This window comes from Siphateles boraxobius, unplaced genomic scaffold (assembly GCF_051911475.1).
Source record: "Siphateles boraxobius isolate OS27281-9 unplaced genomic scaffold, OSU_SipBor_1 12, whole genome shotgun sequence".
Lineage (NCBI taxonomy): Eukaryota > Metazoa > Chordata > Actinopteri > Cypriniformes > Leuciscidae > Siphateles > Siphateles boraxobius.
The window spans coordinates 15901804-15924744 of NW_027508722.1; the positions used below are offsets into that span (position 1 = coordinate 15901804).

At 35.5% G+C, this 22941-nt stretch overlaps 1 long non-coding RNA gene across 2 annotated transcripts; it reads right to left on the bottom strand.

The window, feature by feature from the left end:
• Nucleotides 1-301: 301 nt before the first annotated feature.
• LOC143713696 (uncharacterized) lies at nt 302-2674 on the bottom strand. 2 transcript variants are annotated; one of them, XR_013195257.1, is made up of 4 exons: nt 2614-2674; nt 1985-2137; nt 1446-1541; nt 302-703 (listed from the first exon to the last, which is right to left on the bottom strand). It is a non-coding gene; the product is annotated as an uncharacterized LOC143713696 (long non-coding RNA). The 2 variants fall into 2 exon arrangements; XR_013195250.1 differs by lacking the exon at nt 2614-2674 and having other exon boundaries at nt 1985-2300.
• Between the last annotated feature and the right edge of the window lie 20267 nt (nt 2675-22941).

The window sequence follows — 22941 nt, forward strand, 5'->3', positions numbered from 1 at the left end:
GTAGACTTGACTTCAATTGTTAAGTTCACCAAACTTGTCGATTATTTAATGTACTTAAAAAATAAAGTTCATTTAACTTAGTGTTAATTACTTGTATATTTAAGTAAACTCAACATGAAAATTTAACTGAAATTAGAATTTAATTCTAAATTATTAAATTAATTTAATCTAAATTAAGTTATTATTTTTGACAGTAAGCTTTGTGCACACTGCACTTAAATAAAACAACGAACAACATATTGATCCTTTGAGTCTTTATTGACCAAAAAGTGAAATGGAAATGAGTCACCATGTACATAACTCTAAAGGTGGCAACAAAGTCCAACATTAAGTAGTGCACTACATCAATTGTACAACTCTGATCGCTTAAACATCACACTTAAGTCTCACATTTGTGTTAATGTACTGAACATGTAAACGTAAAGTATACATTCTTTTTAAATTTGGATGAAATCAAACGTTGGATGGATGAAATCAAACGTGTTGGCAAGTGATTTTGATTAATTCAGTTCTAGAGCATAGATCAGACCGAAGAAGAGACACATAGCCTGTGGGAGGTCCTGGATTTTTTCCATCACCACTTGACCTTCAAGTATTATTCCAATCGTAGAAGTTAAATGCAAGGAATTGGGGGCTGGAGTTCAGTGTCCTCAAATAAGATGCCCACTAGCACATCAAGGATGGAGTTGCGATGATCAGACACCTAGTGAAAAAACAGGCATAAATAGAGTATTGCGATCAGGAATCAAATGTTTATCAATGCATGTTTATCAGAACGTGCGCTAGATTTATTAAAAACACAAAGCACTAACCCTAATCCCAAATTATATGGACAAGTATGCATTTGACTATGAAAATGTACACGTTTCTGGCAAAGACAATACTTTTTTTTAAGTATGCAGTATAAATGACAATTTATTAATTTGAAGACTTGGCCACATTTTTGTATTTTAAAGGAATAGTTCACCCAAACATGAAAATGCACTCACTCTCAGGCCATTCAATATATAGAGGAGTTTTTTTTATTATTTCATCTGAAAAGATTTGGAGAACTGTAGCATCACATCACTTGCTCACAAATTGATCCTCTGTAGCGAACGGGTGTTGTAAGTAAGAGTCCAAAGAGCGAATCTGTGGATTAATTGTGGATTATTGTGATGTTTTTATCAGCTGTTTGAATGAGTTTGAGCACCTGTTCGCTAAAGATGATCAATTTGTGAGCGAGTGATATAATGCTAAAGTTCTCAAAATCTTTTCAGATGAAGAAACAAACTCATCTTCATCTTGAATAGTCTGAAGGTGAGAACATTTTCTGCAAATTTCCATTTTTGGGTAAACTATTGCTTTAAAATCAACATGATTTTCAAATGCTTGACAAATGCTTAGACTAATGGGAGCACAGGTGGTTCTTTTAATGTAAACAGGTTACGAACAGATGAACTTACTTTTCAACATGACTTGAAGACCGAGGAGTCATCATCTCCAAGCATGATAGGTAGTCCTCGAATCACAAGGGTTCAGACCTCCGTTGGCTGGGCTGACTTAAGAGGAAAACACAAAATTCCATTACTGCCAGAACAACTAACAACTAATCAATATATTTGAAGCACTTTTATGAGATTAGGCTACAGGATTAAATGCTGACAAAATGAAATGCTTTTAAAGGGATAGTTCCCCCAAAATGAAATTTCTGTCATCATTTAGTCACCCTCAAGTTATTCCAAACCTGTATAAATTTCTTTGCTCAGGTGAATACAAAGGAAGAATACATTTTGAAGAATGTTTGTAACCAAGCAGTTTTGGGCCTCCGTTGACTTCTACATGCTAAAAAGAAATACTAAGAACATCAATTGTACCCAAAATTGTTCAATTACAAACATTCTTCAAAATATCTTCCTTTGTGCTCAGTGTTAACAAAGAAATGTATACAGGTTTGGAACAACTTGAGGGTGAGTAAAATCTTAAATAAGACAAAATTACTAACCTTTATTTGATTTAAAAAGTTAGCCAAGTACCGACCAGGAGTCCCCCCTTTGGCTTTAAAAAGGTCCATGAATCATGGACTATATCTATCAACGTTCTCGTAGAATTCCTGCTTTAGGTTTTTGCCAGTAATTCTGTTGAACTCCAAGCAGATCTTGGGGAGACAAGGGCAGGTCACATAATCACATTAGCGTGCACATAGACATGCTTTAAAAAATTAGGAAATACGTAGATTTCGCAATCAATCAGAAATGTATCATGAAAATATTGTCAAATAACGTTACTGGTGAAACTGACAACGTTTGCCCGGGAAAAATAACCCACATGGTCTTTTGGCGAGAGATACACGATTACACAATGATTAAGTTTTTATTTTACTAATTACTATTACTAATAAAATAAAGAATAGTTTGATATCGCAGTTATCATATCATCACAAAACCATCAATAAAATAACGTTAATTAACTTAGTGGCTAACGTTATGTTGGAAAAGTTTGACCAGAAAATATTGTAATTATCATTATGGCTGCGGTCTCTTTTATTACAGAACCGTGCAAGGATTTAAATAAACATATTTCAGTTTTTAAAAGTCACACAAAATAACTTTATATCTTAATAATTGTACTTACTGAGAATGGTACACAAAGAAAAACTCCCTTCTTGAAATTTGCACTGGTGGTGTCAGCAGCAACAGAGGATGGAAAATCAGCAATTTTGTAATCCACCAATCAGTGCATTAGTTCTCTTGTTGCCAGGCAGAACTGCTTGCGTGGCCAATCGCATCAAAGGAAGACCAGAGAGACATTTTAATTAAACCGATTTTAAATTAATTTGATTTAACGTTAAACATAATGTTTTGTCGCTGTATTTCTGTTATTTTGTATATTTTTTAATGAGACTTGGGAGGTGGCTGTGTGGAACTCTTTCATGCATTTCGACACGTGGCATACAGGTCCTTCTAAAAAAATTAGCATATTGTGATAAAGTTAATTATTTTCCATAATGTAATGATAAAAATTAAACTTTCAAATATTTTAGATTCATTGCACACCAACTGAAATATTTCAGGTCTTTTATTGTTTTAATACTGATGATTTTGGCATACAGCTCATGAAAACCCAAAATACCTATCTCAAAAAATTAGTATATCATGAAAGGGTCTCTAAACGAGCTATTAACATAATCTTCTGAATCAACTAATTAACTCTAAACCCCTGCAAAAGATTCCTGAGGCTTTTAAAAAATTTTTGAGAAGGACCTATATAATTGCACCTGTTTATACAAATGTATGAGCTTGTTGGCTATTAAAAGGCACCTGAGTGAAAACTGTGCAACCCCCAGTATTACAAAAACACTTGTATATGGGCATTAAAGTTTATTTATCAAGTTTAAAGTATCAGGTTTAAAAAAAATCAACTTATTTACATTACGATCAATAATTGTAATATAATGAAAGCCATTTGTTTTCTGGTAAAATAAGAATGACACCTTGCACTTGAAGAAAGCATGTATGCATGTATTATTTCACAGTCAAGAAATTAAAATTTTTATATACTTTGATAGCCTGTATACATAAACAAAAGGCTCACTATTAAAAGCCTTGTCTCAAACACTTTTAACATAAATCAAACATATACAATACAGTATAGCCTAGTTTGAACCAGTGTAAGATTCCTTAACTTTTAAAATTAATTTTACACTCCTATGGGCAACTTTCTTTATTAAAAAAATGGTAACACTTTATAATAAGGTTTAATTTTGTTAGCATTAGTTAGCATGAACCAACAATTTTATAAGACATTTTTAAGAAAGTTGTATCTGTTAACATTAGTCAATGCACTGTGAACTAACATGAACACACACATTTTATTAACTACTATAACAAAGGCTATTGCTCTCTGTTAGTTAATGCATTAACAAATGAGACCTTATTGTAAAGTGTTATCAAAAAATCTATTGCCTAACAAAAAATAAAATACCTAAATAATGCAAACAAGTCATTGGATAACATTGGGCTGCATATAAAGAAACAAAATGGATCAATAAAATGGAATCGCCTCTGCACGGACAATAAGGAAATTATTTTTATCAAACCATATCATTGATGAAAATAATACGAGAACAAAATAATGGTAGTTATTAATTATAACACACTGTTTTTGAAAAAAATAGACATTTTTAATACTACAGTGATATTAAACATCTTTAATAGCTAAACCGAATCGCTTTGCTAGAAGGTTAATCAACTCAACGGTTGCTGAAGAATGCAAACCCAAATAATTTACAAATTTATTACAATAGTGAATACAATTATAATTATATGACAGTCCCAATCATAGCTTTTAATGTTTTGCATTGTTGTTTAATCTGATGCTGAAGAGAACGAGCACCGGGAAACTGAAGAACTTTTCTAGCAGGTTGTTTAAATCCACGAAACGCATCATATGTGAGATTAATCAGATATTTATTTTACATCAACTTTATATTACGACTTATCTGCAAAAAATGACGTGAATGCCTAATCGAACTTGTGCTGGTCATAATGTTGTAGTAGGCTAATCCCTGTTCTGGACGCGCTATTCCCACAACAACGCGCTGAAACGGCAACTAAACCCAGAGAATTCACAACGTTTTATTACAATAGTGTTCTCATTATAATGGCATGTATATGACAGTCCCAATTATAGTTATAAATGTGCATTGCTGTTTGAGCTGCGCGCACGCTAAATAGTTCTATTCTATGATCCTATTTTATACATTTTGTTTGGCTTTACATGTATTGGCAGTGAAGAGAATCCACAGTGCGTTGCATCTCAACCAGCATTTTTGCGCAGGCGTTTAGAAACAAAGCATCCTACTTTTGGAAAATAACCACGAGAGTTTTTCGAAAAGACAACTCGGTACACAATCAAGTGTACTTGACTAAACATTACTTTAAATTTTGCATTATGGCCCTGTCACTCAAAAATATTAGTTCAAATAACTTATTTACCTTCAAAATACATAAACTTAAGATTTCAAGTGCTGTGAGCTCAAAATCATGATTAATCCTCACAAAAGGTCATTTTCACAAATGTTGTTTTTAGGGATGCACGATATATCGACCACATATCGATATCGATATCGGCCGATAAATGGTCTTTTTTGATGTTATCGTTATCGATCCGATAAGAAAATTTGGCCGATATATCAAAGCCGATAGATAATAGATTATTTACTTCAGTTGAGAGATGCCGCTGTTCGCCATGATGGTTCTGAATGATTGGATTCACTTCGAAAAGGAAGATACAGTTCCGTGCAACATGTGCAGCACAAATCTGTCACATAGGCTTCATAACATTATAATAAAAACACGCCTGTAAAAGAATGTTGTGAATTCTTGTTCGCCAGTGTTTCAGCGCGACGAGCGCGCTGTGGTGGAAAGAGCGCATCTATGGAGTTAAGCCTTCATGACAAGCACAGTCGAGTTCTCTTGAGCATTCGCAGCATTCTGTGCCATTGTAAGTTGTAATATGTTTATTTTGTGTATATATATCTGATTAATCTAATATAGGATGCGTTTGGTTGAGTTAATGAACGATGCAGTTGCGCTTCATTGAAGGCTACCGGTGATCCTCTTTATAGCCTTTAGGCTATGATCCATACATTCAGAAAATCATAAAAATAAAAGTCCTAATTTCCACAGACCAATTCCACCTCAGATGGAGAATAGAATCATAGAATTTATATTTTGTAAAACAACATCAGAATGTCCTGAAACTTTGCAGGGGACACCTTGAGAAGGTGTCCTCTCCATCTGAGTCGGAATTGGTCTGTGGAAATTAGGACTTTTATTTTTATGATTTTCTGAATGTATGGAGACAACAGGTAGGCCTAATATATGAGTTTTGGGGGCTCTTATTTTGTAAAACAACATCAGATAGATAGATAGATAGATAGATAGATAGATAGATAGATAGATAGATAGATAGATAGATAGATAGATAGATAGATAGATAGACGGACGGACGGACGGACGGACGGACGGACGGACTAACTGAAATAGCCTTCGCTGGAAGAATGACTGAATGGTTTCAGAATGGTTAACGGTCTTACCGTAATACCTAGTGTATAAGCGCATAGAGAAATATAGGGGCGGCTAGTTTGACCGCTCATTTCGAGGTGGAGGCTGGCTTGACTGCAGTCGTAATTCACAAGGTTTCCTACATGTGCACCAGCTGTTTAATCGGTGCATCTCTAAAAGATTAGCATTAAAAGTATAATGTTCAGATAGGCTATGCTACAAATTATTATAATGCTATTTCATAACAATACTACTCATAATAATATAAATATTTTTATACTTTTAAACGTTTTTTCTTTATACTTTTATTCTTTGCATGAAAACACTTGAATTAGCCTAATTAAACACTGTCTTGGTGTAGGGCTGGGCGATAAATCGATTTTATCGATTAACTCGAATGTGTAGTTTACGCCGATTTTTTTTTAATGAAAATCGGTTTTCTCTTTAATAACCGCTGACGCTCCCATCTGGGCTCCCGCTCAGAGTGTTATTTGAGCTTATAATGGTGTTCCATCTTTTGCAATGGAATGCTAGGAGTCTGATTGCAAATGGTCAAGAGTTTAAAAAGTTTGTAGTAGAGTCTGAAGATAGACCTGATATTATTTGCATTCAAGAGACTTGGCTACGGCCTCACCTTGACTTTAATTTACCTGGTTATGAGTCTGTTTGGTTTGATAGAGGTGAAAGTCAGGGTGGAGGATGTGCAACATTTGTAAGGGATGGGATACCATTTAGAAGAATAGAAACTGCAACAGAAATAGAATGTGTAATTATTGAAATTTATAAATCAGATGGGCAATTAGTAGTAATCAACGTATATAACCCTTGTAAATCATTAAATCTAGAAACCTTAGAGGAAATAATAAGGAGACAGAGAAATGGGAAAGAAATATGGTGCGGAGACTTCTATTCACATAATAGTCTGTGGGGAAGTAAACATACTGATAGTAATGGTGAAGCAGTGGAAGAATTGATGGATGTTAGACAACTAGTTTGTTTAAATAATGGAAATGGCACAAGAATTGACATATACGTTCTAACAAATTGTCTTGTATTGATCTAACTCTTGTTTCTAATAATATGGCAAACTCTTGTGAATGGAAGGTAAAGGAAAGTTCAACTATAGGGAGTGATCATTTTCCAATACTTTGCTCTATAAATGTTGAAATAGATCTTCAAGAAAGGCCTAATCACAAGAAGTGGGAGTTTGATAAAGCTGATTGGGAAAAATTTAAAGAAATTTGTTGTATTACAGCAGAGTCGATTTCAATGCAGGGAGATATTGAAGAATGTGCATCTGAAGTTACACATTTAATATTGAATGCAGCAGTTAAAAGTATACCATACAAGTCAGTTTGGGGGGAAAGGAAAATGGTCCCATGGTGGAATGAGACATGTACAAAAGCTATAAAAGAACGAAATAGGGCAATGAGAATGTTAAGAAATAACTTGAATCAAGATAATCTAATTAATTACCAGAGGAAAAAGGCTCAGGCACGAAGAGTAATTAAGAATAGTAAACATAATGCATGGAGGAGATATTGTTCTACTATAGGGAGGGAAGTTAAAATAGGAGAGGTGTGGTCAATGCTGAAGAAAATGAGTGGGAAAAAAGTGTATGCTAAAATACCAGTATTAGAGGGGGATGGAATATTAGCAATAACAGATAAAGAAAAGGCTAATATGCTGGGAAAGAAGTTCGCTAGTGTGCATAGTGGTGATCATTCAGAAGATATCCATAGACTACATAAAGAGACGGTTATTAAAGAAAATAGAGATATGTTAATTAAAAAAGAAAGTGAGGAAAGTACTATGGATGCAGAAATTAATTTGAATGAATTAGTGATGGTATTAAATGGTGTTAAGAATACTGCTTCAGGAGAAGATCAACTCAGTTATGTTATGTTCCAGAAGTTACCTGAAAAAGTGTTAAAGATAATATTGCACTTATTTAATAAGATATGGGAAGAAGGTAAAATGCCCAAAAGCTGGAAGAGGGCATTAATATTACCATTTAATAAACCTGGGAAAGATACTAATAATGTTGGTAATTATAGACCTATCGCCCTAACATCACATCTATGCAAGTGGATGGAGAAGATACTAGTCCGAAGACTTAATTATACCCTTGAACAGAGAGGATTACTAGCACCGTATCAAAGTGGGTTCAGAAAAGGGCGTTCCACAATGGATGCTGTTGTGAAAGTAAGCAACGAGATAGAGAAAACGTTTAAAATGAAAGAAATAATGAGTATTGTATTTTTTGATATTGAAAAAGCTTATGATTCCATGTGGAGAGAAGGGCTGTTAATTAAATTGAATAAAATGGGAATTAGAGGTAGGTTTTATAACTGGGTCTTAGAATTTCTGTCAGAAAGAAGATTTAGAGTTAAAGTGGGATCAGAAGTATCTGAAGAATTTGAAATTGTTAATGGAATCCCACAAGGCAGTGTTATTAGTCCAGTTTTGTTTAATGTTATGATTAATGATATTTTTATGAATCTAGATAGAAGGATTGGGTCAGCTCTGTATGCTGATGATGGGGCCATCTGGACAAGAGGACGAGATCCAATAAGGGTGAGGAATAAAATCAAGGAAGCAATAGAAAAAGTAGAACAATGGTCGTATAATTGGGGCTTTAAACTTTCCACAAGTAAGTCTTGTCATATGATATTTACCAGGAAGAAAGGGATAGAAAAACAGAACCTGAAGTTATATGGTCACAATATGGAAAGAGTAGATCATTTTAAATATCTGGGTATGTGGTTAGACCAAAATGGAACATGAAAAATACACGTTGAAAAGGTGGAATCTAAATGCAAGAAAGTCATAACCTAATGAGAGCAATAGTGGGGAAAGACTGGGGAGCAAATAAACAGTCATTAATGTATATCTACAGGGCACTAATGAGGTCAACAATAGATTATGGATGCTATGTATATGGAGCAACAGCTAAAACACATCTATTGAAGTTGGATAGAGTTACTAACAAAGCGTTGAGGATTTGTGCTGGTGTAATGAGATCAACACCAATTAAAGCAATCCAGGTTGAGCTAGGAGAAATGCCCTCAGACCTGAGAAGAGATAAATTAATGCTTATATACTGGAGTCGATTATGTGGATGTGGATATGAAAATCATGCAAAGAGCATTATTCAGGAATGTTGGGAGTATAGTTCGTTTAAAGGCAAAGGCTTTGAATGGGTAACAAAAACAAAATCAGAGGAATATAAATTAAGTAATATCTGGTTTAAATCCCCTACACCTAGTAATATCCCTATTTGGTTATTTCCAAAAACTGAGATAGACTTAAATATATTGGAACTAAAAAACGAATGGGAAGAAAGTGGGAAAGGCCATCTGGCAAGTCAGTATATAAGGAGCAAATATTACAGTTACTTATGTATACAGACGGATCTAAAGATGAAGAGGAAAAGGTAGGAATAGGAATATATATTCCAACAATGAATGTAAGTATTGGGAAAAGATGACCTAATCAGGCTTCGGTATATACAGCAGAGATGATGGCGATTAGGACTGCAGTGGGTTGAGGAAGTAAAACCAGACAGAGTGGTGTGTTGTGTTGATTCTGTAGCAGCCCTTTATAGTATTCAAAACATGAAATCTGATAGAGAAGATTTAATGCTCGAAATACAACAAAGTTTATTTAGATTACAGAGACTACTGATAGACGTGAGATTCTGCTGGGTACCTGCCATGTAGGTATAAAAGGGAATGAGGGAGCAGATAAAATAGCTAAAAAATCAACCAGGACGAACGATGTCATAAATATACCCATTGGAAAAGGAGAAGCTAAGGCGATAATCAAAAAAGAAATAATGAAGAAATGGCAGGATAGGTGGGATATGGATAAAGGTGGAAGGAAATATTATAGTTTGCAAAAATCTATTAATGTTCAGGGGGTGAATAGAAGTAACAGAAGAGAGGAGTGCGTTTTATCCAGGCTGAGATTTGACCATACAGGGTTAAATAAAACATTGTTTTTAATTGGCAAAAGTATATCAGATAAATGTTTGGAATGTAGATCCAAGAAAGATGTAGAACATGTATTAATACATTGTAAGAAATATAGGGATGAGAGGATGAGGTTAAACCAAAAGATAAGTAAGGCAGGAAGGAAGTGGAACCTCGAAGGTTTATAAGGCACAACAGGTGATGGGGTAAAGGATACACAGAAAGCAGTTATACAATATTTAAAAAACATAGGAATATATAAGAGGATCTAGTTTTTTTTAATTTTTATATCCACAGTATTCCTGCGCCCCATGTTATTCTGATGTTATTCTTAGATAAAACATGAAAGAAAACTAATAGCTCATTAAGTCAAACTGACGGATCAGCTTTATTTGTAGGGCAACCTTATGATTTGAAATGATTCGTTTCAGTCTTTTTGAATGGGAGTTCCCCAAACCGGAAGTGCCACCCATAATTCAAAACGCAGTAAACTCGTCAGGAATAAGGTGGATAAAGTAGTCCCAACGGATAGTTCATGCTGCATACTCTGATACAATAGGTGGCGGTATGCAGCTTTAAAGTCATGGATGCAATCTGCCATAAAACGGAAAAGAAGAAGAAGAAGAATCTGGGCTCCCGTAGTTCCGACCAAGCTCAGCGCTTGCCATGATGTGCTGCGTTCCAAACCGCATACTCAATGAGTAGGTACTCAATTTCAATGAGTACTTACTTAACGAGCGCTAAAAGAGTAGGTACTTTATAGCCAAATCTCGTTGAGTATGAATCAAGGGGGTAATCCATCAGCCGGAAGTTGAAGCTGCCTCCGGGGGCCGCCATTGTAGCTGGCTATCACCTGCTGTTAGCATCCCATTGACTCCCATTCATTTTGGCGTCACTTTGACAGCGAATAACTTTACATCTGAGGTGTCCAAAGACTCCATTTGTCCATTATTTATTTCTAAAGAAACACGACAATGTATAAAAGGCTCCATTACTTTGTATCTTACGTTATGGCCCCGTAGAAGCCATTCTTGTAAAAATAGGCTAAAAATTGCGTCATAACCACGCGACTTTATGTCGCACAATAGAGACATTACCGTATAGACAGGAGGAGAAGCTCGCACAGTCTCGCAGGCAGTCTTTTACTGTCTAAAGTCAGCCCATGGCATAGATAGAGTCCATAAAAGCAACGCGACAAAATATTTAAACAACGTTTTTGAGGAATTGGAAATAATTCGATATGTGGCAAGTGAATACATATGAAGTAACATTTATCCACGAACTTTAAATTATTTATCTACTACTACACCTACGGGGGATGGGGAAATTAATTATCAGGAAATTATACAGGCAATGGAAGAAGAAAAAAAACATCTCAATGTCTATCGCGGTTAACGTTGTTCCTTTATTTATTTACACATCTACGCTTGAAGATGAATGTGATCCCGTTCGGAAGCCATATGTACAAAATGCCTACATAACGTGAAATAAAGAAAAACGGTTTTGTTCAAGTGTTTGTGACCGTGATTTATTAGCCAAAACTACATGATTTTACACCTAGCTCACAATTCTTTATATATTGGAATATTATATGGTCATGTAATATTGAATGGATACAAAAATGACTCGAGGGGACATTATTATATGGTTCCTTGGCTCATACTAAGAAGTATTTTTTGGATGGGTTATTATTCTGTTTGATGTAGAAGGAAACGAAAAAGAAGGGAAAAAATTATTTGCATATGTGCCTATATTTGAATCATTTTTAATAATTTTGGAAGATTGTGCTGTAGCCTACATGCATTTATTTATCTGTTATGTTTGATTGTATTATGTGTGTGTGTGTGTACTAGCCAAATATTTAAATCTAATGGATATATACATAAACATGTTCAAAATAAACTAAACTAACTAACTAAAATTACTAGAACTTCAGATAGGCTACTCAAACGATTACAATCCTAAAGTAGGCTATTTTAAAGTCGATTTTAGCCACTTCTTTAATCATGTCATATTGTAATTATATAGCGTAATATGTTATATTAAATTAATTATTATAACCACGTCCATGGAGCTGCTTTGACAGGGTCAACCACACACACCCACACTACTCTTAAAATGTTACTGTTATTAAACTGCACATATCTGTCTATATTGTTCATACTGCATACCCATGTGTTCTGCTCATAATGCTACTGTTAATACACTTCAAATATCCTTGGCACAGCTACTAGAAGATTTACAACTGTCAGTCAGGTTGCTCACGTGACATCTACGTCATCAAGCTCAGTTTGAGCCTGCGCAGAACGCTTGGCTATCAGGAAGTGAGTGCCCATGTTTGGCTTCAACTCTCTCCGTTGAAATCAACGGGGTCGCTGTGTCCATTTCTTTTACTGTCTATGGTATGAATGCGATCCGGACATCATCCGCCATGTTGACGTTATCATGTGACCTACGACACGTTATCACAAGCGCAACAACTTAAAAGATGAACGACACGTTTAATTCATCTATCTGTAAATATCTTGATATTGATGAAACTTGCTCATTTTGTGGTATTGTTGAAGAAACAGCTGCCAATTTATTTTGTGAATACATTTAGGGTTGATTTAAGTTGTTATATTTTAAACCCTTCTAATGTGACCCACAGTTCCTTATAACGATTTTTTAAGAAACCCCAAAATCGTTATCTCTTGAATATGTTGTTAATTTCTTTATTTTATACCCAAAAAGTTTCTCCTTCAAGTTTTCCTCTTTTCTTGATGAATTTACCTCTCGTTTCATCCCTCAGACAATAACAACAAAACTATTTTTTAATGTATTATGAAGAACTATTTATATTTAAAGATATTTAGCCTTGTATTGTTCTTTTTTCCAGTGTATAAATATCATATTATGATGTACACAAACCAATGATCTTTATGTTTTCTGTTTTGTCATTATGATTGTTCATTGTTAGATACAACTAGTATCTTTCCATGATCTTTATGTAATAAGTTTATAAGTTTAAATTATATGAGCGACAGGTGCACTAACACTTCATAACATCAGTAACTAGACAGCACAACCTAGAACAGTTTTCCTCTGCGTTTACTGTCTGCAGTGCACAAGGAGACGGGCCGCTGCTCGAAGATCTCCTTTGGAGAAACTGTTGACTTTATACTCGAAAAATGCAAGTATCGCTCATAAAAAATTAATATTACCTCAGAATGAATTGCATTGTTAGCCCACCCCAATACTTAAACAAAATAATATTAAATGCTGACCAATACTTAATTATATTACTTTTTTTTATATACTAAAAATGATATAATTTAATAAAACAAGCAAAATGTAATTTGTCATATGAGTTATGCATGAATACACGTGAACATCTCAATTGTCAGTCAAGCAATGAATTAATGCATACATTAAATAATTATATTTTATATACTGACAACAATAAGAAACATGAATAAATGAGTAAAAGAACAAATAAAAGTAACCATCACACAATAAACAAATGCATGCACATGAAACAAATCTTTATTCAAACTACAAGCATGTATTTGGGCGCTGAAGCCCACATCCTACTGCCATCTCAACACAGCGGTTCCTATTCTGCGGCTTTATTCTGATGAATTCACCAGAGGTGACCGTGCCTTCGTGCCGGAGCTTGTTGCTGCGCTGCGCTTCGCTTCACAATCTGAGGCGATAAGGGCAGATGGAGAGATCTTATGACAGTCTCATCCATGGCACCGTTTCCAGGATTCAGCTCTGGGCTCCTCATCCTCAGTGCTCACACCAGTCTGAATAAAAACATGTTTAGTTACTTTATAGATTTGTTTATTTACCTTATTTACAGCACATTAGTCTAATGTCAACAGTGTTGACAACAGTGAATTAACGTTACCCTATCCTATGATAATGCCACACATACATCACTCAGATGTCTTTTTCATGTTGTGATGTGCTCATCTGCAATATGTCAATACTTACAATATTTTCCTTTCAGATGTAAATAGACATTTTAAATAAGCGTGTTTAAGATGTATATGGTTATGTAAATCCACTTTAGAGACGTTACGTGTGCTTAGAGCTCCCCTGTTAGCTAGCTATACAAAACATGTTTTACAGCAAAATCACAACTATACTATACTGTCTAACTACTTTACACCTTCAACAGTTAAAACGTCTACTCTATTGTAGTTTAACACATAAGGAACTGTCTTTACTCACATTTGACAGGGTTCCTGCACACTTTTTAAAGTCAAATTTAAGGCTTTTTAAGACCTTTTTAAGACTTGAAGAAATCAAATTTAAGACCGTACATTAGGGGTGTGCAATATTGACAAAAATATATCTCGATATTTTAAACGTTTTGTTGATAATAATTAGATGATATTTTACTGATTGTGTTTTTGTGCTGGTGCAATGGCTGGTTTAGGCCTGTTGTTGACAGCAGACTCACGAAGATATTCATATTTTTCATATTCTATGCAGTGGTCAGTTCACAGCAGTGACAGAAATTATTAATTAACGTGCAATATTTGCCACCTTAAATTGATTTCCAGGGGCATTTTCACCTATATATGGACATTTTTTCTAAACTTATTTAGAGTTCTGCATCACCTTTTATGTCAAATACTAAAATTCAAATTATTCAAATTAAAGTATACAGTAATTATACTTATTTATACAATAATACTTAATTACACAATAATTATACAGTACCACCGTTACCAGTCAAATTAAATCATTCAATCAAAATCCATCTTTGCAGTTCAGAGGTGACACAGAAGCAGCATCAGAAGAGGCATTAATATTTACACTCCATTTACAATTGCATAAATAAAGCTATGAGATAGTTTTTAAAAAAATCCATATTCAATATTTAAATATGAAATGATTTCTAATTTTAACGTTTTAATTAAAGGGTACTTTAAATATGAAACTAAAACCGCCAGTAGGCGGCAGCAAGTCACTGTCTTAATACCGTAAGCGAGTTGAGGGAGTCATTCATTCATTCAACCGATTTGTTCAAACGGCTGATTCATTCGGGAAAGAAACAAGTAATTGTTCATTGAATCGTTAAAATGACTCGTTTAAAACGTGGATTTCAGTCAAGAAATCATCGGTGTCTGTTGCATTAGACTCTGCTACGGTTTCATTTTGAAATTCTCGTCAGCGAAATAAAGGGAAAACAAATAATATTGTCAATATGGTGTCTAAAAAGTAACTCACAATGTTAATTTATTTTTAATTGAACTATTGTATAACAAAATATCACACTTGTGCACGGGAAAACGGCACTCTTACTGATGTGATATTCTAATATAAGAACATAATATAAATATAAGACAAAAACTAATTTGGGGACATAGGCCTACCTATAACTGCACTGACACATCACGCAGTGAAAGCACGAGAGACAAATGCGATGTCAGCTCACAGTGCCTCGTACATCGTTAAAACAATGATTACAATATCATAGTAGACAATACACATCGCACACCCCTACGCACAAAGAATGAACTTACTACTGAACTGACATTTGCCAACTTTCTTCTTCTCTCCTCTCTCGCGTGCAGGAGACAGACGTTATTCTGCCGGCCGCGAATGTGATGCGAATTGTCACGTGAACAAGCAAATCAACAAAGATAGAATAATAAAAAATAATACTACGCTAATTAGATAGTTTTAATTTGGAAAACATTTAGATATGTCTAAGTCGAAGTGTCATCTAAAATTTAAGACCTTTCATAAGTAAAAATAAGACTTTATAAGACTTTTTATGGCCTTAAATTTTAAAAATCTAATTTAAGACTTTTTAAGGATCCGCGGGAACCCTGTTTGAAAACCCCCGGCGTCGCTTATCTCCGTGATGTTTGATAATGACGTATGCTCTCGCGTGGCCTCCTGGGATAGAAGAGTATCCATCGGTTGAGCACTCAAAAATTGGGCCGGAAGCAGTAAGCAATCCGGGAACTTCTCCCCTACTCTTTTATGAATACTGATGTTTCGAACGTACTGCTTCCTTCACGTACTGTTTTCGCCTACTATATAGTAGGAAAGTAGGCACATTCACGCACTTAAGTCCAAATCTCGCGATAATTGGTACGTCACCCAGGTAATTCTCGCCTACTCTTTTGGATTAATACATACTTTTTCGCTCGCCTACTATTTTCCCATACTAAATAGTAGGGAAGTATGCGGTTTGGAACGCAGATGCACAAACAACATGGCAAATGAACAAGACCGCGGCAGCAGAAGCACACCCACCGAAAACATTTACTAGCTGAATCCAAGGGGGTAATCCATCAGCCGGAAGTTGAAGCTGCCTCCGGGGGCCGCCATTGTAGCTGGCTATCACCTGCTGTTAGCATCCCATTGACTCCCATTCATTTTGGCGTCACTTTGACAGCGAATAACTTTACATCTGAGGTGTCCAAAGACTCCATTTGTCCATTATTTATTTCTAAAGAAACACGACAATGTATAAAAGGCTCCATTACTTTGTATCTTACGTTATGGCCCCGTAGAAGCCATTCTTGTAAAAATAGGCTAAAAATTGCGTCATAACCACGCGACTTTATGTCGCACAATAGAGACATTACCGTATAGACAGGAGGAGAAGCTCGCACAGTCTCGCAGGCAGTCTTTTACTGTCTAAAGTCAGCCCATGGCATAGATAGAGTCCATAAAAGCAACGCGACAAAATATTTAAACAACGTTTTTGAGGAATTGGAAATAATTCGATATGTGGCAAGTGAATACATATGAAGTAACATTTATCCACGAACTTTAAATTATTTATCTACTACTACACCCACGGGGGATGGGGAAATTAATTATCAGGAAATTATACAGGCAATGGAAGAAGAAAAAAAACATCTCAATGTCTATCGCGGTTAACGTTGTTCCTTTATTTATTTACACATCTACGCTTGAAGATGAATGTGATCCCGTTCGGAAGCCATATGTACAAAATGCCTACATAACGTGAAATAAAGAAAAACGGTTTTGTTCAAGTGTTTGTGACCGTGATTTATTAGCCAAAACTACATGATTTTACACCTAGCTCACAATTCTTTATATATTGGAATATTATATGGTCATGTAATATTGAATGGATACGAAAATGACTCGAGGGGACATTATTATATGGTTCCTTGGCTCATACTAAGAAGTATTTTTTGGATGGGTTATTATTCTGTTTGATGTAGAAGGAAACGAAAAAGAAGGGAAAAAATTATTTGCATATGTGCCTATATTTGAATCATTTTTAATAATTTTGGAAGATTGTGCTGTAGCCTACATGCATTTATTTATCTGTTATGTTTGATTGTATTATGTGTGTGTGTGTGTACTAGCCAAATATTTAAATCTAATGGATATATACATAAACATGTTCAAAATAAACTAAACTAACTAACTAAAATTACTAGAACTTCAGATAGGCTACTCAAACGATTACAATCCTAAAGTAGGCTATTTTAAAGTCGATTTTAGCCACTTCTTTAATCATGTCATATTGTAATTATATAGCGTAATATGTTATATTAAATTAATTATTATAACCACGTCCATGGAGCTGCTTTGACAGGGTCAACCACACACACCCACACTACTCTTAAAATGTTACTGTTATTAAACTGCACATATCTGTCTATATTGTTCATACTGCATACCCATGTGTTCTGCTCATAATGCTACTGTTAATACACTTCAAATATCCTTGGCACAGCTACTAGAAGATTTACAACTGTCAGTCAGGTTGCTCACGTGACATCTACGTCATCAAGCTCAGTTTGAGCCTGCGCAGAACGCTTGGCTATCAGGAAGTGAGTGCCCATGTTTGGCTTCAACTCTCTCCGTTGAAATCAACGGGGTCGCTGTGTCCATTTCTTTTACTGTCTATGGCTGAATCTGCAGGGCTGCCAACTCTCACGAGTTCACTGTGAGAGACACACTTTTTACACGCTCTCACGCCACACATCCATTTTCTCACGCAGAGAAAAACGCGAAGCAAAGAGGACACTGACACCGACAGACAAGACAGAGCAGGTTACTATCGATATGAAACAGATTCTCAGCTCTCAGATTCTGTCAATTTTATTACGAAATTCAAACAATAAACACCGTTTTGGCGCTTGTAAATGTGACGTGAAAGAACGCTGGCAGATCTCAGTTCAAGCGGCACGTGAACGGATCATCTGTTACTCTTTACTACCAACTTACCGAGATGTAATAAAATCGATCGATCAGTGTTTTTCAACCGCGGAAAGAAGTCCATAAAACAGCTGGAGAACAACATGTCACGTAACGTTATATTTACCTCAGGATGCCTTTTAATGACCCATAGCACGCATGTTAGTTGGACTTAAAATAATTGCTATAGAGAGGACTATTTTGCTAAATATGATAACTATATTACACATTTATTATATTTTTATCTATATCATTAAAATAGTGTAACGTTGTTATTATAAAAAATGCATTATATTTAATTTGAGTTAGTTTTAACCTTTAATAATAGGCTACCAACTGATAGGGCTCTCTGTATGTTTACAGCATTAGGTGATTTTTTAAAAAAAATCTTTGGAGAACAATTAACACATTAACGTATCTACTGTACCTATTTATCCAAAGGAATTTATATTGAATCAAGATCAGAATCAAATTGAAGTTGAAATTGTGAAATTTGTGTTAAGCAATAATAAAAACAGTAGCATACCAGTAAACTTAATAAAATTATGTTTAGTTACCAAATAATTTGATGCAAGTTTTTTGTTTTTTTACACATCCCCCCAATCCCAATCCACCCATTTTATTTTATGTTACATTTTCATTGTTTTCACAGACAGGGCCTGTCCTCTTGTCTTTTTGGCTTGTTGTTTCTGATTGCACTTTAATCGAGATCAAATCCCAGAAGGGAATATTACAACAAAATAAAGTCAAAACTTGTTTTGAACAATTTCTTTGTCATCTGCAGATTGATTTTAAGTAGGGAGAGAAAAAAATCGATTTAAATCGTAAATCGGATTTTTTTGTGAAAAAATCTGGGATTTTTTTTTTAGGCTATATTGCCCAGCCCTATCTTGCTGTATTAAAACTTTATAATTATATTATATAATTGAATTATATTCGTATAGACCTGCAACAGTGATAAGTTAAGGCTAAGAGTGGTCCAGACCAACCTTCCGAACGTATGACTTACAGAAGGTATACTTAACTATGAATGTTTTGGGAAACACGTATTAACGAAAAGGTACAGCTTTAGGTTTAACTTAAGAACGACGTAGCATTAAGAAGGTTTCGGGAAACTCAGCCCAAGTCATTGATAGATCAGTGAGTAGTGCCCAGCATATCAAAGTCCATTAAAGGAGATTTCTCGCATTTTACCCCTAAATTCTGGAATAACTATGAAGGTAAAAGAGGAGCAAAACTAGAGAGCATGTAGATGTGAATAGAGAACTTGTACAATAAATACTTGTTGTATGCTTAAATTTACACTCACAGCTCCAATGTGAAAACCTGTAAAATACAGATCTGAAATTGAATGTTGAAATTTGCAGTCGCAGACAGTAGTCACAAACCTGTATTCTGAATTTGAAGCTGCAGACAAGTAGTCACAAATGTGTAGAATGCCATTCACAGAAATACAATGACAGACTAACTTGTAGAACATAGTTGCACTTAGGAGTCGCAAAGGAGTCATTTTATTGGTTGGCGTCTAGCCAATGAAATGGGACTTCTTTTGTACACGATGATGTCATGAAACCCACGTCCTCTGAGATATATCCAGCTGCAGACCCGCAGCACCACCAGTTTCAGAACCCCAGTGCCAGAACCCCAGCGCCAGAACCGGAAGTGAGGGAGGGGCGGAATTATTTACAATGACACAAGCATGGTTATTTTTGCAAGTATTTAAAAATATTAAAAATTGTTGCACCTTTTAAATAATATTTAGGGTATGTTTTTATTACACAGTGAGTCACTGCTCGTTGTATGAACTATAACTGGTATGTGACAAATAAAGAGCAAGACAGTGCTCGTGTTGTTTGAAGACGTGAGAGTGCGCGCGCGCGGCCGGGGCTCTCTCTCTCTCTGCTCGTTAAGCGCCCTGTCATGCGCAGCAGTCATTCTATTCCGCCAAAAAGCGGACGATCTGACGGGTTTTAGAAGATTTAATACAACCTGAAACTAAAAAACAGACCCGACCTCTATTTGAGACCGGACTTATATTTACCCAGACCTGCAGCCACACCAGGCGTTTAAAGAGACAATCGTCTATTTGGGACTCGGCTATTATTTGAAGTACGGTACATTTTTATGGTTTCTTTTAAAACAATGCCGGATTTTCTCTCTCTTTTTAGATTTTTGACATTATTTTACATAAAGAAAAATGCATGCTGCACATGTTCTTGTGAAATAAAGTATATTTTATATAAAATGACCATAAGTTTCAAGCATTATTTTCACGATCAGGAAGTAACTCTCATAATACAATAAAACGGATAACTATATAGAATTATATTACACAAAATCAATGTTTTAAATGCTTATTGTACTGTACCTTAATGTATCATTATAATAGGTATAAAGTATGACATTTCGTGTGTAATAATGACGTTTCGTGTCTAAGCAAATTACGCTCCAAAACGTTAGGTGGCGTTACTCGGTTTAGAACGTAAGATCCGCCCCTCACTTCCGGTCCTGGCGCTGGTGTTAGAACGTAAGCTCCGCCCCTTACTTCCGGTTCTGGCGCTGGGGTTCTGAAACTGGTGGTGCTGCGGGTCTGCAGCTGGATACTATTGGGTCCTCTGGGATGTTCTGAAACGGTAACGTGTAGAGATCGACCGATTAATCGGTTTTAATCGGCCTCGATAGTTGATTGGTGTAACTATCATTATCGGCAAAAATCCTCACCGATAGTTTTTCCGGGTTGCGTCCGTTGCTGGAGCGGCTGAGAAGTGTGCGAGTCATTACATAGTACAGGAGCGCTGAGAAGAGACTGCTGGCATTATACAGAGCGAGAGCGGCCTCTAGAGGACAAATAACAAACTATCACTGGCTGAGTTGTTTACGTTAGCGCGTGAGGCTGCGCGCAGCAAGGAGAGAGAGAGCGCTGACACTTCAGACGTGCATTCAAAACACTGACAGCGAAACAGTATGAATAAATAACACTGAAGCATATTGCCATATCATTATAAAGTAATTAATTTGTTGACTAGATGCTAGATTAGCAGAGAAAGAACAGAAGTATGTTTGCCGTCGAGTCTGAGAGGACTCTAACATTAGTACCTCAGTCAAGTTGTTTAAACAATGTGACAAAAACACACGCAGACCTGACCCAAATGTTTTATGTTGCAATTGTTACCATCTATTTGCATTATTTTATTTCCAGCTGGTCACTTTTATGCATTCGTTAGCCGACAAAGTTGCATATTTAAAACTAGTGACGTGATTGCTTTCTCAACATTGATATGTTCATGTAAGTTAGCCGACAGAAACATAAACAAATCAGAAACGCGTTCGATTTAAGTTCTTTTTTTTATTACTACAATACATCTTGTTATTTTGATTAGATAATCATCAAGTGTTCTAAAATAGGAGCAAATAAAGTGAGAGACAATACATAGGCTATATTACGTATACGTAATATAGGTCTTTATTAAATTTTAATGGCCATCTTTAAGAATGACTCTTTGGAATTATATGAAATGGTAACACCTTACAATAAGATTCCATTTTTAGCATTAACTAAGGTTAATAAAAGTTGTAGAAGTATTATTCATTGTTAATTAGTTAATTTCAACATTTACTAATGCATTTGAAATGGAGTTTTAATTCTTATTTTATCTGTTATTACCTTTGTTAATGTACTTTGAACTAACATGAAGGATAAAGGTTCAATTGTATTGCTCATATTAATACATGCGGAAAAAACGTATATTGCATAATGCATATAGTTCATGAAAGCTAGATAGTATTATTGTTAACAAATGCGACTTGCAAAGTGTTACCTTTACGTATGTTTCTAGTAGGGATGCACCGATCCGCATTTTTTCACTTCCGATCCGATCCCGATACCTGAATTTGGATATCGGCCGATACCGATACTATTCCGATACCAGAGCTGTGTTTGCTTTAATATTATTATTATCATTATTGTTGATTTTACAGGTCCTTCTAAAAAAATTAGCATATTGTGATAAAGTTCATTATTTTCCATAATGTAATGATAAAAATTAAACTTTCATATATTTTAGAATCATTCCACAACAACTGAAATATTTCAGGTCTTTTATTGTTTTAATACTGATGATTTTGGCATACAGCTCATGAAAACCCAAAATTCCTATCTCAAAAAATTAGCATATCATGAAAAGGGTCTCTAAACGAGCTATTAACCTAATCATCTGAATCAACTAATTAACTCTAAACACCTGCAAAAGATTCCTGAGGCTTTTAAAAACTCCCAGCCTGTTTTATTACTCAAAACCGCAATCATGGGTAAGACTGCCGACCTGACTGCTGTCCAGAAGGCCATCATTGACACCCTCAAGCAAGAGGGTAAGACACAGAAAGAAATTTCTGAACAAATAGGCTGTTCCCAGAGTGCTGTATCAAGGCACCTCAGTGGGAAGTCTGTGGGAAGGAAAGAGTGTGGCAAAAAACGCTGCACAACGAGAAGAGGTGACCGAACCCTGAGGAAGATTGTGGAGAAGGACCGATTCCAGACCTTGGGGGACCTGCGGAAGCAGTGGACTGAGTCTGGAGTAGAAACATCCAGAGCCACCGTGCACAGGCGTGTGCAGGAAATGGGCTATAGGTGCCGCATTCCCCAGGTCAAGCCACTTTTGAACCAGAAACAGCGGCAGAAGTGCCTGACCTGGGCTACAGAGAAGCAGCACTGGACTTCAGGCATTTTGGCA